Source organism: Hibiscus syriacus, unplaced genomic scaffold, assembly GCF_006381635.1.
Source record: "Hibiscus syriacus cultivar Baekdansim isolate YM2019G1 unplaced genomic scaffold, ASM638163v2 tig00014732_pilon, whole genome shotgun sequence".
NCBI classification, from domain to species: Eukaryota; Viridiplantae; Streptophyta; class Magnoliopsida; order Malvales; family Malvaceae; genus Hibiscus; species Hibiscus syriacus.
The window spans coordinates 310,861-321,102 of NW_024062336.1; the positions used below are offsets into that span (position 1 = coordinate 310,861).

Here is a 10,242-nt window from a genome sequence, read left to right on the forward strand (position 1 = left end):
AAATATATAAAAACAAAGGTAAATTATGTATTTAGTACTTAAACTATAAGTTTTAGTCCATTTTAGTACCTAAACTTTTAATTTTTTTAAAACCATACTTAACATTTAGTTTTTATTTTCATTTCATTTTAGTACCTGACATTAAAAACTTAATGAGTTTAGTGCCTAAATTATCATTTTTAGTCCGTTTTAGTATCTAAACTTTCAATTTTTCAAAACTTAATGTTAATTTTTAAAGGGTACTAAAATGAAACAAAAACTAAAGTTTTTAACGGAAGGTATTAAAATGAAATAAAAACTAAACTTTATGTATGATTTTAAAAAATTAAAAGTATAAGTGCTTAAATGAATAAAAATTAATAGTTTAGATACTAAACGCGTAGTTTACTCTAAAAAAGAATACTGAATTAAAACGCTGCGTTCCCAGATTGCACGGTGGATTCCGCGAACCTGAAGTTCCCTAAATAGAGTCCGACCTCCCAAAGCTTTTTATTCAAATCTCTCAAATCTATTTTTTCCTGGACAGTGAAAGCACTTGAAATGTAAAAAAAAAAAAAAAAAGGAGAGAAATTCAACGATTTTATCTCTGAAGTCTGACGGACTAGAAAACCGAAAGGGAAATCGGTTTTTGTAATACAGATAAACCCAATCATGGGACATGGTAACGAAAGAAAATCAAAATCCGTGACCTATTTAGTTTTGATTTTTTTTATAAAGATTTTGTGTAACTTTTTTTATGATTCTCAGGTGAAAGAGGCCGACCCAACAAAAAGCTTAAATTTTCTGCCAAGGTTATATAATTTCTCTATTTTTTTCTGAATTTTAGGGGATTTGTTTCTTTTCCCTCATAAAAACAAGATTTGTTTTGGGTTTTATTTTTGCAGGATGATCATAGGAGCTCAGCTATCGAAGATGATTATTCTTTTTACCCTGACGAAGGCGATGACGAATATCGCGATTGTACCCATTTGTTTCCTCGTCGTGCTTTCTAATCTATCTACATTGAATTTAAGTTGTATTTGGGGCAAACCATTTTTTATGATTAATTTTAAAGGTGAAAATGAAGGAAAGAAAAGAGATTTTACCAAATTAGAACTAAAGCAAGATCATGGGAATCGCCCATTATGGGCTTGTGCTGATGGGCGTATATTCTTGGAGACATTCTCTCCTTTATACAAGCAAGCTTATGATTTTCTCATTGCTATAGCTGAACCTGTTTGCAGGTACTGATTACATAAACAAAATGTGATTTTAGATTTTGTTGTTTTGCTCTTGGGTGTTACCTTAATCATATTTGTAAAAAGCTCACGGAACGGGCGTTTTCAACACTGAAGCGAGACACGTAGCCTAGGCGCAGCGAGGTTATGAGGCGCGAGGCTTAATCGAGGCGCAATTGAGGGTTGATGTGGGCTTAAAACCTTGAGTTCCTTCATCGGAATCCCCACCGGGGTTTGCAAATTGGGTCTCGACTCGAAGAACTCGATGATTTTCTCGTATTTCCCTGTTTTTCCCTCTCATGTAGCTCTTCAGGGATGCTTTGTCGACCTCAAGTTTATTAGCCCACTTGGCGCACGTTAGCATGTTGAGATGGGGTGAAGGTTGGAGCGGTGGAAGTGGGGTCAGGTGAAGGGACAGTCGTTGGATACGGCGGTTCATGGCAGCGATGGATGGGTGTTGTTCATCTTCCGTTGTCTTATTTGGGTTCATTTTCTACAAAGAACAAAAAGGTTGGTGAGGGGGATTTTGAACGGTGGTTTGTCTTCGTACGAATAAGAAGGTGAAGAACGTTTAATTGTTGAACCAGACAGTAAACTAGCAGTGGAGTGGGTCAAAAATTATAATTGTTGTCATTTTGTCTACAGAGTCTTTGTGAAAGACATTGTTATTTTGTTAAGAGATCTTATTGGTATTATTAGATGGGTTCCTAGATCAGCCAATGTTGAGGTTGACAACTTAGCTAAAGTTGGTATTGGCAAGTTACACAGCTTTCTATTAGGACTTAGTTAGGATTTGGGTTGATTATTGTAAAGGGTGTGTTTTGTTTTTAAACATTATGTATCTTTCGGTTTTAAATGAATTAAGACATTCTTTTCCTCCTTCCGTTAATTAAGGAGTACTTTTTGTTCCATTAATCATGAAAGGGATTTTTAATGAGGCCTACCTTCTTATAAAAAAAAAGTGAAGAAAAGGTGGAAGTGACTAGTGAGTAATTTTAAACACAAAAGCTAGGGTGATGTGTCGTATTTTGATTGGCGGGAAGAAAAGTCTTTAGGTGTCGCGGGTACTTGTGGGGAATGGATAATGTCATGACGTGGAATGTTTTGTGACTGGTTGATGTGGATATTTCTTTATATTAATTTAATCGTAATTAAAAATTTACGTCTAACAGTATTTCTATATTTTACCTTTTCTAAATAATGATTAATATAAAATTAAATGTCTAAATCATATTTAAAATTAATTTTTGATGTTTAAATTTTTTTTTATTAAAAATAAGTGTATAACGTTTATTCCGTTACACTTTTAGGTGTCTACTGTTAATAAAACCATAAGTGACGTTTCACGTTTATATTTCCTTATTTTTTAAATAAAATATTTTTTAAAATTATTTTTAAAAAATTTGAACGTGACATTGTACTTGAGAGATTTTTTAACTGTATGCACCTAAAAGTGTAACGGGAAAAACAATACTTGATTGCATTAATATATACATGTATTAAACTTAGTACTTGATTATGTTTGTTGATAGTTTTTATGATGTTAGGATGGTATTTTGAGTTTGAGAATGAACTCTATTAAAGCCTAATATTGGGTATCTATGATATTTGAGTTTGATTGCATTAATATATACATGTATTACAATTTTTTGGATATCATGCGCCTCGCCTTCGTGAATCTCGCGCCTTTCATGCGCCTCGCGCCTCAAGGCTCCAGGACACTTTGCGCCTCAATACTCTGACCTTAATATGTGTATGACTGAATTTTCAATTTATGTAGGCCGGAGTCGATGCACGAGTACAATCTAACCCCACATTCCTTGTATGCTGCGGTATCTGTGGGACTGGAAACAGAAACTATTATCTCGGTGTTGAATAAATTGTCCAAGACTAAGCTTCCTAAAGAGATGATTGATTTCATACATGCTTCTACCGCTAATTATGGAAAAGTGAAGCTTGTGCTTAAGAAGAATCGTTACTTTATTGAATCCCCATTTCCACAGGCAAGTTTGTTGTTTTTTGTTAAATTTATAATTTTATTGGAATTTATGTGTCCTTTGGATATTAATGAACATTGATGTTTATCTTCACAGGTACTGAAGAAATTGCTTCAAGATGAGGTTATAGGCCGAGCAAGGATTATTTCTGAGGTTTGTTACATATCGTGAATTGAACTTGTTGATTATTTTTTTTATTGTGTGTTAATCAATCCACTACGGATATAGAATGCTCAGGGAAGTGATGGATTTACAATCAGCAAAACTGCTGGTGAAATTGAGTCAGGACATGGTGGTTTGCTTATGGAATCAGAACTGGCAGCTGTTGCTGAAGAGAAAGAAACCCATGCATTTGAAATTGCATGCTGCATAGTTTCCTTGAGGATCAGTGTATTAGATCTCAACTGATTAGAACTAAAACACCTAAGTAGCGCATGCCTTATTTTCTATTGCTGTTATGGCCAACTTATATGGTGGTATCCGAGTTTTGTTTGTTTAGCCATAGTTTAGCTTGTGGCATTCCTATTTGGTGATATCTTATGTTAGAACTAGAATTAGGTCAATTGTCATTAGATTAATCATTCTGTTAGAAGATACTATGGTTATAGTTTGACGAGAATGCTTTCAGCTTTGAACTGGAATGAGTTTATACTACACATCAGATTTTACCTTGTGCTTTATATTTTGCCAGGTTGAAAATGTGAAGCAAAGATGCTTGCCAAATGCTTTAAATTATCCAATGTTGGAGGAGTATGATTTCAGAAATGACACTGTGAGTAACATTTATCATTTTCTCGACACTAACAAAAAATGGCTTTCAGAAAAATGGTGACAACTGAGTTCCTAAATCCTAATATCTAGATCTAGGTAATGTCCTGTAGTTCTTATTTCTCCTTGGAATTGTAGGTCAATCCTGACCTTGACATGGAACTGAAACCTCGACCATACCAGGAAAAGAGTCTCAGTAAAATGTTTGGAAATGGTGAGATTATCTATATTTAATTTTTTTCATCTAATTGTTATTGTGCTTGGAATTCACACATTTTTATTCTATTGATGACATCTTAACTTCGTGAATGGAAGAATTGTACACCACTTTTAAGTTGCAATGTTCTGAATTGTTGATCTCTCACTTAAAACTTACAAGAACTTTGAAATGGTAGATTTTCGGTTGCTGGCAAAGCACTCTTAGCATAGTATTTCAGAAAATTGTGGAAATACTATAACCTGTTCTTGTTGTCAAGTTTCAAAAATATTTAATGCAAATAAACTCTCATTTGCACGAGTTCTTTATTTGAGACAACTTCACTCAAATTTCATTCATGCAGGTAGAGCCAGATCCGGCATTATTGTGCTACCTTGTGTTGCTGGTAAGTCTCTAGTCGGTGTCTCTGCAGCAAGCCGGATAAAGAAAAGTTGCCTTTGTTTGGCTACAAATGCAGTTTCGGTGGATCAGTGGGCTTTTCAATTTAAGCTTTGATCAACCATTCGGGATGAAAATATTTGTCGTTTCACATCGACAGCAAAGAGAGATTCCGTGGCAATGCTGGGGTGGTTGTGACAACATATAATATGGTTGCTTTTGGTGGTAAGAGGTCTGAAGAATCTGAAAAGATTATTGAAGAGATCAGAAACAGAGAATGGGGACTGCTTCTCATGGATGAGGTAATTACTAACTAATTGTTCTTGTTCTTGTCACTTATGTACCTATAAGGAAGTTTTCAACTTTATATGCAATGACTGCATTCTTCTTTTGGCAGGTGCACGTTGTCCCTGCCCACATGTTTAGGAAAGTCATTAGCATCACCAAATCCCATTGCAAGTTAGGGCTTACTGGTAATTCCTTGTTTCTTTTTTGCTTCGATGCATCTATAGCTCTCTGCTACCTCTTCTGAATGTGAATCCGTTTCTGCAGCCACACTTGTGAGAGAGGATGAAAGAATTACAGATTTGAACTTCCTTGTTGGCCCCAAATTGTATGAAGCAAATTGGCTGGATCTAGTAAAAGGAGGATTTATAGCAAATGTTCAGTGTGCTGAAGTATGGTGCCCAATGACGAAGGAGTTTTTCGCTGAATATTTGAAGAAAGAAAATTCCAAGAAGAAACAGGTTCAGTCATCTAAACAATTCACCGTAGTTTATTGGTTCTTAATGAGTTTTGCTGTTAGTTTGATTGCATTATCAAATATTAACCTGATCATTTTGCTTTTTCCTCCAAATAAGAGAACCAGGATATTGCCTTATAAGTTGCCAATGGTTAATCTTATTTCTTTTACATACACATCTAATCTTGCATTTCAGGCACTTTATGTGATGAATCCTAATAAGTTCAGGGCATGCTGAGTTTCTCATACGGTTCCATGAACGGGAGCGTGGTGATAAGATAATTGTGTTTGCCGACAATCGTTTTGCCCTGGTTGAGTATGCAATGAAACTACGCAAGCCTATAATCTAGGTGCTACCAGGTTATTTGTGAACATCAATCACTCCAACCTTTTTGTATTATTTTTTATTGTTGTGAACACTATTTTTCTCTCAAAGGTATATTTTACTCAGTATTGTTGGTGAATGCAGAAAAATGCTGTGCAATTTTGATTGTTATGAACTACTATTGCACCCTATCTAAAACCATGTTTTACTTTTATTCCATCCTCTTTATGGTCGCTGTAATGTGTTGGGTAGAAATGCTTTGCATTAACTGCAATATTGTCTTAAATGTATGCGGACATGATTATTTAGTATAGATAACATCTGCTTTCAGATGCTGAGACTGCTAGTTTTGTTCCCGAAGGGATATTCTTTCACGAAAAAGGTGTTTCTATCTACAGGTTGGTGATAATTCTATAGATATTCCCGAGGCAAATGTAATCATTCAGATTTCATCACATGCTGGTTCAAGGCGTCAAGAAGCCCAGCGACTGGGACGTATTCTTAGGGCAAAGGTCAATTTTACAGTTTTATTTTGCGTTGAGAGTTTTTGTATTCTTAGGACAAAAATTGAAATTCTTTTGTCTCCAACAGGGTAAACTTGAAGATAGGATGGTAGGCGGTAAAGAGGAGTACAATGCATTTTTCTATTCCCTTGTTTCTACTGATACACAGGTAAATATTTATTGTTCTTTCCGAGGCCATAGCTATTGCTAAGCTTTGTTGCATGGATGGTTGTTTCTTTAAGGGAACTAATGCTTAAACTTGGTGCTCTTTGCAGGAAATGTACTACTCAACAAAAAGACAGCAGTTTCTAATCGATCAAGGTTATAGCTTTAAGGTAATGTCATTTAATACTTTTGTCTACTTCATTGTAATACAAAGATGCATATGCTACTTGTGAAAGTGGCTTATTTGTAGCGCTGCTGTAATTGTGTGTGAATTGGCAAACTTTAAGAAAATATATGGTGAATATTTCCAACAGGTGATAACAAGCTTGCCTCCTCCTGATGCTGGTGCTGACTTGAGTTATTACCATCGTGACGAGCAGTTGGCTCTTCTAGGAATGGTGCTTGTTTTCCTTGTAGATATTTAAATTTAAGAGATTGTGAAAACTTGGTACTGACAAGTTGTACAAATCAGGTCTTGACCACCGGTGACGATGCAGTTGGTTTGGAGCAGTTAGAAGAAGACGCAGACGATATTGCCCTTCATAAAGCTCGTCGCTCTGTGGGATCCATGAGTACAATGTCGGGTGCAAATGGAATGGTCTACATGGAATACAGGTATAAATAATGTCTCCATTTTATTTTTCTCTTGCTGGCATGTAAGCTGACTAAAGAGCAAGAGCCCTTAATCTGTTGGAGCCTTTTAACAATCGAATCTATCTATTAACGTGTTTATCGGCATTTATCGTTCTTTAACGTTTGCAGCACCGGAAAACATAAGCTTGTTGGCCAGAAGAGTAGGCCTAAGGACCCATCGAAGCGGCATCATCTGTTTAAGAAACGCTTTGGTTGAGTTGAAAACCAAACCATAAAGAGTAGTGAAGTTTATTTTGCTGTTCTGTTTTAAGTCATGCTGACGAAATCAAGCTGGGATTGAGATTGGTGTATGTATCGAGAAGTATTTCTTAAATAGTTTTTATGTTTGAGATTGGTATATGTATCACGAAGTATTTGTTAAAAAAATTTTATGTCGAATAAACTTGCTTGCTAGTATAGAATTCGTACTCTGTTTGTCTTCAGGTGGTACGTCTTTCTATGAACATATGAGCTTCTTGTTTTCTATAAGATATATACTTCTTCAAGTAAAAGTTTTGCTGATTGAAACATCTGGCAAAGAAATCCGATCGGAAAAAAGAAAATGCTTTTTACTTGCATCATTTATTTTGTCAAATATGGTATCAAATCTAACACATGGCATAACTTATGCAGCCTCAATCCGAAATATGGACTCAAAATGTTATGGTTAGGTACATACATTAACTGACGTTCATTAAGGGCAAATTATTTAATTGTTTTTTTTAAAATCATATCTAATTATTTAGTTTTGATTTTAATTTTGGTTAATATTTTAACAGTGAAGTAGAAATGTCACCGTAAAGCAATTTTACATTATTACTATCAGAAAAAATAAAGAATATTATATCAGTCAAATTAGTATTTAAAAGTGTGGAGTATCACAAAGTTCAACGGTTTTGATTAAATATCAATTCAAATCCGTGGTCGTAATTTGTCAATGCGGATTCAAATCGTGCAACCAGCAACCGGCAGAGCTTTCTTGATGTTTCTTCTTAATAAGTGATTAAGGCTATGTTTAACGTTACTTTTAGGGGTAAACTACGAGTTTAGTACCTAAATTATTATTTCTGTGCCGTTTTGATATCCAACCTTTATTTTGTTTCAACATCACACCTAACGTTTAGGTTAGGTTCCATTTTTACACTCGCCGTTAAAAACTGAACGGTTATTTTGATTTGTCACCATAAGACAATGCCGTAATATCATTAAAAAAATAAAAGTACCAATCAGTAACTGCGAGGTAAAAAATTAAAACCTAAACTAAGCGTTAGGTATGGTTTGAAAAATATTAGATACCAAAACGAAATAAACTATTAGTTAAGTACTAAACGTGTAGTTTATCCTATTTAAAAACACTATTTTTAAACATAAAATTTTAAAATATATATTTAAAAATCATTTGTCGGACCAAACTTCAATATTTTTTATTACTAGGGTTTTACTCTCCGAGATTATAAGAAGAGTTCCCGGTCCTTGAGAGGTTGGGGTCCCCGATAACGATGAAGAACCAAAGTGAATCTGACAAACCTCGGGATGAACAACTGCATAATAAAGAGCAAGGAGGTAGGGTTTACTACTTACGATAAAGAGGGTAAAGAGGATAAAGCTAAAGAGGGCAAGAGGCACGGACAACTGCAGAATCCTAGTGAGAATGTGTGGAAAGTATCCTATCCAGGATGGTAGCAGAGGGTGGGGTCGATAACCAGTCGACTTTCTTGGCTTTAGATATGACGATGTAACAATCCAAGATGGAGCTGTATTGGTTGAATGAAGTATGGATAATATGGATAAGGCTACCATGAGATTACCTTACTTATACTTGTAGACATCCGTTTTTGTCCGAGACAACAAAAAAATTATATTATATTATTTATTTATTATTATTATTTTATTAATTTATATATATTTTTTTGCAGGTCTTCCATTCCCATCAAACAACCCACTAAACCACGTTCAATCCCACTATCTCCGCCTACTCCAGTACCCCACGACTATCACCTTATCTATCACTCATTTTTGTTCCTAAAGAGGGCTTAAAAACAGGGCCTCGTTAGTAGCTTCGGGGGGAGACCCCTCCCTCTCACATTGAGGATTGTTCTTCTCACCAAATTAAAGCTTGGGGGCTCCAGATTGGGGGAGGAAAAGGATGGCTTTCCCTTCATTTCTTTCTCTCGAAAAAAGAACATGATCCCACATTTCCTCTGATGGAAATCTGATAAGGGGGAAGGAGTTCTTCGCTGCCTCCATTAGAGCCAACTTCGAGGATTCAATAGTCTTTATTGCCTTCGGCGTCCACTTTCAGTTGCCATCGTTGTTTACGATGGATCCATGCCCATTCGTTCGTTTGATCGGCGAATCATTAGCTTTGAAACTCTCGCAGGCGACGAAACCAGCCGGAGCCAACGTTTACCCGACGGCGACGCCGTGTTTCTGCAAGCTGAGGCTCAAGAACTTCCCATCCCAAACAGCTTTATTTCCCCTCAGCAACGGCGCAGGTGATTCACCGCGAATCGTCCACCTCCGCATCCGGCTTCCATCTCGATGCACTGACGATACGCAGTCTCTCCGGGAAGCCCTTGACGCTTTGCGTCGAAGTCTACACCGGCCGCACAGGTTGAACATGTAACTTCAGTAGCGGGAAGCTGGTGGGTTAACGTCGACTTGGATATGTCTCAAACCAGACCGGTAGTGTTCCAAGATGGGTGGATGAAAGTCGGCAATGATTCGAACAAATCCACCGCTAAGCTTCATTTAATGGTTAGAGCCAAACCCGATCCTCAGTTCGTTTTCCAGTTCGGCATAGAACCAGAGTGTAGCCCAGTCGTGTTTCAAATCCAAGGCAATATTAGACAACCGGTTTTCAGTTGCAAGTTTAGCGCCGACAGTTCAGGATATCGATCACTCCCACCGGATTTTTCCAACAAGAACAGAGAATGGAAAAAATACGCTCACAGACCTCATGGAGTCGCAAGAAGTTCTTGATGCAGAACTCTCAACTTGTGTTCTGCAGTTAATAAATGTTACTGATAGTGGATTACACAGTCAGGTATGCTTTAGCTTAGTTTCGGTGATATTTGTTTTTATTATTATATATATAAAAATAGTTTTATAATTTTAATGTTGGAATCATTTTTTTCCTAGCTTTATAATTGTAAAACTGCTGCTCAGACTTCATTTTGCTTGAATTATCTGTATCCGACACATTTCTAACTCTTCAACTGAGTAAGATAACTAATTAAGGTAATCTAAATCTATTTTCGAGTTTTAGGAGTTAGATCTGATCATAATGTGTAGACC

At 36.1% G+C, this 10,242-nt stretch overlaps 1 pseudogene; it reads left to right on the forward strand.

The window, feature by feature from the left end:
• The first annotated feature begins 579 nt into the window (after positions 1-579).
• Positions 580-7,233, forward strand: LOC120207415 (annotated as a pseudogene).
• The last annotated feature ends 3,009 nt before the right edge of the window (positions 7,234-10,242 follow it).